Source organism: Pseudophryne corroboree, unplaced genomic scaffold (genome assembly GCF_028390025.1).
Source record: "Pseudophryne corroboree isolate aPseCor3 unplaced genomic scaffold, aPseCor3.hap2 scaffold_462, whole genome shotgun sequence".
Classification (NCBI taxonomy): Eukaryota; Metazoa; Chordata; class Amphibia; order Anura; family Myobatrachidae; genus Pseudophryne; species Pseudophryne corroboree.
In genome coordinates, this window is record NW_026970077.1 from 296,654 (window position 1) to 302,653 (window position 6,000).

The 6,000-nt window shown below is 50.6% G+C and overlaps 1 non-coding gene across 1 annotated transcript; it reads left to right on the forward strand.

Moving 5' to 3' along the window:
* The first annotated feature begins 3,136 nt into the window (after positions 1–3,136).
* LOC135027233 (U1 spliceosomal RNA) lies at positions 3,137–3,302 on the forward strand. Its single transcript, XR_010223735.1, has one exon. It is a non-coding gene; the product is annotated as a U1 spliceosomal RNA (small nuclear RNA).
* The last annotated feature ends 2,698 nt before the right edge of the window (positions 3,303–6,000 follow it).

Sequence of the window (6,000 nt, forward strand, 5' to 3'; positions counted from 1 at the left end):
TTGGTTTAAGTTAGTTAGCTTGTAGCCCCTGGCCTGGTTGCTTAGTCAGAGGGCCCCTTGTTATCACCCTGTCTCGGATTTCCCTTTGTCTCCCATTAAGACCTGAGGGGGCATCGAAGTTGGGCAGACATAATCCGCCCTTCAAACGCGGCTGCCATGGGCTCAAGCAACCATAGTCTCACAGGGGATTTCTGATAACACGGGCGAGGCAACGGAGTTAGGGCGCCAGGGGTTACTAGGCTTTCCTGCTCCCGTAACCAGCATATCTTTCCAGTACTCAGACCTCTGCCATAAGATCTCCTCTGGTCTGGAGTACGGGAATCATAACACTATTAAAGGGATAAATGAGCGCGCGCCGCAAAATAGGGTGTGTGGCTTCGTTGGGATGGGCGTGGCTTTACTGTTCCAGTGGGACCTGTTGGACAAGTGGTCCGGATCCCACCTACACACGCACCGGAGGATAATCCTGTCTTCCAAGACCAGAATCTCACTCCATTGGTGGCTGCACAGTTCTCACCTCCTAGAGGGGCGAAGGTTCGGGATCCAGGACTGGATCCTAGGGACCATGGATGCAACCCTCCGAGGATGGGGAGCAGTCACACAGGGGGAAAACGTCCAAGGAAGATGGTCAAGTCGGGAAAGTTGTCTCCACATAAATGTTCTGGAGTTAAGGGCCATTTAATAACTGCAGACACAGTACGCACTGGGACGGGTGCCCAGCATCCTCTACGGACTAAGAGAAAAGGATTTACCGGTAGGTATTAAAATCCTATTTTCTCTAACGTCCTAGAGGATGCTGGGGACTCCGTAAGGACCATGGGGATAGACGGGCTCCGCAGGAGACATGGGTACTTTAAGAAAGACTTTAGTTCTGGGTGTGCACTGGCTCCTCCCACTATGCCCCTCCTCCATACCTCAGTTTGATACTGTGCCCAGTGGAGACTGGGTGCTTTTCAGGAGCTCTCCTGAGCTTTCTGACAGAAAGTATTTTGTTAGGTTTTTAATTTTCAGGGAGCACTGCTTGCAACAGACTCCCTGCATCGAGGGACTGAGGGGGGAGAAGCAGCCCTACTCTCCGAGTTGCAAGGACCTGCTTCTTAAGCTACTGAACACCATTAGCTCCAAAGGGATTAGCTCCAAAGGGATTGGTACGCAGGATCTCACCCTCGCCGTCCGTCCCCCTCGCAGAGCCGGAAGATAGAAGCCGGGTGAGTATGAGAAGAAAAGAAGACTTCAGAGGCGGCAGAGGACTTCATGATCTTCATTGAGGTAACGCACAGCACTGCAGCTGTGCGCCATTGCTCCCATACACCTCACATACTCCGGTCACTGTAAGGGTGCAGGGCGCAGGGGGGGCGCCCTGGGCTGCAATATAAACCTCTTTTTGGCAAAAATATAACATATATACAGCTGGGCAATGTATATATGTATGAGCCCCCGCCAATTGTACAGTTTAAACGGGACAGAAGCCCGCCGCCGAGGGGGCGGGGCTTCTCCCTCAGCACTCACCAGCGCCATTTTTTCTCCAAAGCACAGCTGAGAGGAAGCTCCCCGGACTCTCCCCCGCTTATACCACGGTAGACAAGAGTTTTGAAAAGAGAGGGGGGGCACATAATTCGGCGCAAATTACATACAGCAGCGCTACTGTGCAAACATTAAGTTACTGTGCTATTCCTGGGTTATATAGCGCTGGGGTATGTGCTGGCATACTCTCTCTCTGTCTCTCCAAAGGGCCTTGTGGGGGAAATGTCTTCAGTAAAAGTATTCCCTGTGTGTGTGGTGTGTCGGTACGCGTGTGTCGATATGTCTGAGGAAGAAGGCTATATTAGAGAGGAGCGGGAGCAAATGAACGTGGTGTCTCCGCCGACACCTGATTGGATGGATATGTGGAATGTTTTAAATGCTAGTGTAAACTCATTGCACAAAAGATTAGACAAGGCTGAAGCTTTGCGACAGTCAGGGTCTCAACCCATGCCTGATCCTATGTCGCAGGGACTGTCAGGGTCTCATAAGCGCCCACTATCCAGATTGTTGACACAGATACCGACACGGATTCTGACTCCAGTGTCGATTACGATGATGCAAAGTTACAGCCAAAATTGGCAAAATAAATTTGATATATGATTATGGCAATAAAAAATGTTTTGCACATCACAGAGGAGCCCCCTATCCCTGACAAGAGGGTACATATGTACAAGGTAAAGAAGCCTGAGGTAACCTTTCCCCCCTCACACGAGCTGAACGAGTTATGTGAAAAAGCTTGGGAATCCCCTGCAGATTTCCAAAAGGATTCTTATGGCGTATCCTTTCCCATCAACGGATAGGTTACGATGGGAATCCTCCCCTTGGGTGGACAAAGCATTAACACGCTTATCCAAGAAGGTAGCCCTCCCGTCCCAGGATACGGCTTCCCTCAAAGAGTCTGCTGACCGCAAACAGGAGATTACCCTGAAGTCCATTTATACACATTCAGGTACCTTACTCAGACCGGCAATTGCGTCGGCCTGGGTGTGTAGTGCTGTAGCGGCATGGACGGATACCCTAGATAAGGCTACTATTTTATTGCCCCTGGGGCATATAAGAGATGCTGTCCTATATATGTGTGTATGCAAACTACAGGTGGAGCTGCAGGGCTCACACCCTTTTACTTGTCTTGTAGAGCAACTCTGGAGCTGTTACTGGGTCCAGCTGCTGCAAGAAATCAGCTTGAATGCTTCAGGGGCTTGGGCATGGCCAACATGAGCCCCACACTGATGGGGGTGTATAAAGCGATCTAGGGGTCATCCAAGCGCAACCCCACAAAGGCCGCCATGCCCTGCGTGACCATTTTCTCTTTTCATATGCAGACGAGGGTTGCAGCCAACTATGCCCATTGCTTGGATGACATCACCATATGCGAATCCATCTGCTGCAGGCCTTCCCCCAGGAATGCTTGCACTAGTTGTTGCATTTGGTTTGTTGTTTGGGGGTGCTTCAGTATTAGGCAGCCTTCTGCCCTCCCACATTCGTCTGAAAATGTGTTCTCCCTGCAGTTGTTGTCCCCAGATGAGAGTTCCCTTGTGCTGCCTCAGTTGAATCTCCTTTACTTGACGGAGGTGTGCCTGAGCAGCGGCCCTCCCCAGCCCTATCTCAAATCATACTTATTTTGCATAGGTGATACCATGGTCATGAAGATTGTTTTCCCAGGGTGAGGTTCATTCATTGCATTCTGGGTATGCTGACCTCTGTGATTTCCCCAAATGTGGGAAACTCGACTGCATAATTTGTGGTAGGGGGGGGGACTGCATTTGTGCTTTCCCCTGGTTGGCTCTGGTATAATTCAGATCTCTTTGTCTCAGGTCTCTCTCCAGCCTAGTTTGCTGTCTGTTTCCACTTCTCTTTTCTTGAGCCCCTCCCTTCTATGCCCTTGCGCACTATCCTGACTTCTCCCGTCTGCTTACTTTGTGCCTTCCAACGCACAATGCGAACTACAGGTAGTGCTGCAGGGCCCACGCCCTTTTACTTGCCTTACAGAGCAGCTCTGGAGCTGTTACAGTGCCCAGCTGCTGCAAGAAATCAGCTTGAATGCTTCATTGGCAGGGGCATGGCCAACATGAGCCCCACACCGAAGGAGGGTGGGGGTGTTCAATGTGAACTAGGGGTCATCCAAGCGCCCCTTTTCTCTTTTCATATGCAGATGAGGGTTCCAGCCAACTTTGGCCCACTGCTTGGATGACATCACCGTATGCAAATCCGTCTGCTGCAGACCTTTCCCCAGGAATGCTTGCACTAGTTGTTGCATATGGTTTGATGTTTGTGGGTGCTTCAGTATTAGGCAGCCTTCCGCCCTCTCATGTTTATCTGAAAATATGTGGTCTCCCTGCAGTTGTTGTCCCCAGACAAGAGTTTTCTTGTGCTTCCTCAGTTGAATCTCCTTAACTTGACGGGGGTGTGCCCGAGCAGCCGCCCTCCACAGCCCTATCTCAACACATGCTTTTCTTGCGTATGAGATCTCTTGATCATGAAGATAGTTCTCACAGGGTGAGGTTCATCCATTACATTTTAAAGTAGGAAGGTACAAATTACATATTCAAATTACATATATGTGCTGGATTCAAATGTTTTCCCCCCTTCCTTTCTCAATTGTGCCCATCAGCAGCTATTCTAATGTTGCTGCCAATGGGTGTGACACATTCATTTCTTCTGTGGGGTACACTGGACTCCACAAGGATTCACATTGGGGTGTAGAGTAGGATCTTGATCTGAGGCACCAACAGGCTCAAAGCTTTTGACTGTTCCCAAGATGCTCAGCGCCCCCTCCTCTATAACCTCGCTTCCATGAACAGGGAGCTCAGTTTGTAGTTGGTGCCTTCAGTAGCAGGCCACTTAACAGGGGGCTGCCTCAGGCAGCCTATTCTTAGCTATTAATTTTGACAAGAAAAGAAGAACTTTTTTTTATAAGAATCTACAAGGGCTGCAGCAGGCTAGGTCTAATAGACATCTTTACTGCAGCTCCATCACTCCCAGCGGCGCAGTATACTCCCGTGCCCTGGTTGCTGGGTCACTGCAGCGGAGGCTCCGGTTTCTTCCTAAGGTCAGTCACACACACACCGCCCTCCGGGATCACGAGGCCGCTGATGAAAGGGAGGTAAGGTACTTCTATGCCCGCACTATACCGTGATCCAGCGTGGCTGTAGGGGGCGGGCCATGTGCGCACTGGCGTGGACACTGATTACTGGGCAGCCGCTACACTAGCCACCAGGGACAGTTAAGGAGCACAGCTCTGGGGGGTTTTCTCTTATATTAACCCCATTTTGTACTACCCGCAGTGCATTGTGATAGGTAATAGAGCCTGATTCAGGTTGGATTGCAATCGCAATAAGCAATCCAACTGCAAAAATTGCTAAGAGCATACGCATGCGCCTGCATTTTCTGCGGCACCCCGCAGATAATGCGATCGCCTCTGACTGTCAATCGGTGCTGGGGGGGGGGGGGGGTCAGCAACACTCCATTTCTAAGTCGGAGATGGAGCGGTGCGTGGGCAGGGCTTCAAAATGGGGTCGGCAACGGAGAAACAGGAGGCGTGGTCAGAGCGGCTGCATGACATCACATGCAGCAGCTGCGATCACAAAAATGGTGGCGGCTTCCTGCGCACACATACAGTCTTCACCAACTGGAGGCTAACCCATTTTTTATGATCACGCTGAACTGCACTGCGACTGCAATTTCAGCGTGGTCAAGAAGGGAGGCGGCATGCTGGGTGGCCCCAGCATGTGAACCAAAGGATTGCAAATTCTGTTACTTAGCGGAATTTGCAATCCTAACTGAATTAGGCCCATTGATTACAAAATTTATTTGTAAATATTTGAAGTTTTTCTTCACGGACTAACACAAAAGATGCTTGGGGCTGCTAACACATGGGTAAGCCACGTAAAGCTTTCCATGGGTCTGTGGCATCACAATGGGGTTGTGGCCCACACCCGAGTGTCACCCGCCAAGGGGGGTGACACCAAAGTGCCGGCTCCTCTTCAGTGACAGAATATGGGTGTTTCACTGTGACATTACGTGCAACACCCAGTTTCTGTCACTGTGCAGGAGCCAGCACCACTCACACACAAGTCCCCGGGTGCAGCCCCCAACCCCCGGGATACCCGGAGCAACAAAATGGAGATTCAGGCCAACAGGCCACACCCCTACCTATGAGACCATGCCTCCTTTTTACCATTGCGCTGCTTATCTGCGCGCACTGCATTACAATCTCCCTCGCTGCCTCTCTGGGTGTCACCAATGATAGTGACACCTTTGCCATGCTTGTAGCAGCTGGTCCTAAGATCTACGCCTCCAGCCCTGAGTGTTTGCCCTTGTGACTTGTTGATCATCATAGCGAAGCAGATTCTTACAGAAAACTGCAGGGGCTTAGATTGAAAAGAAAAACATTGACGAACCCATCATTTCAGCAACAGGGTCTGCCACACGGCTGACTGAAATGACTGGGTGGTTTGGGCCCCCACCAAAAAAAAA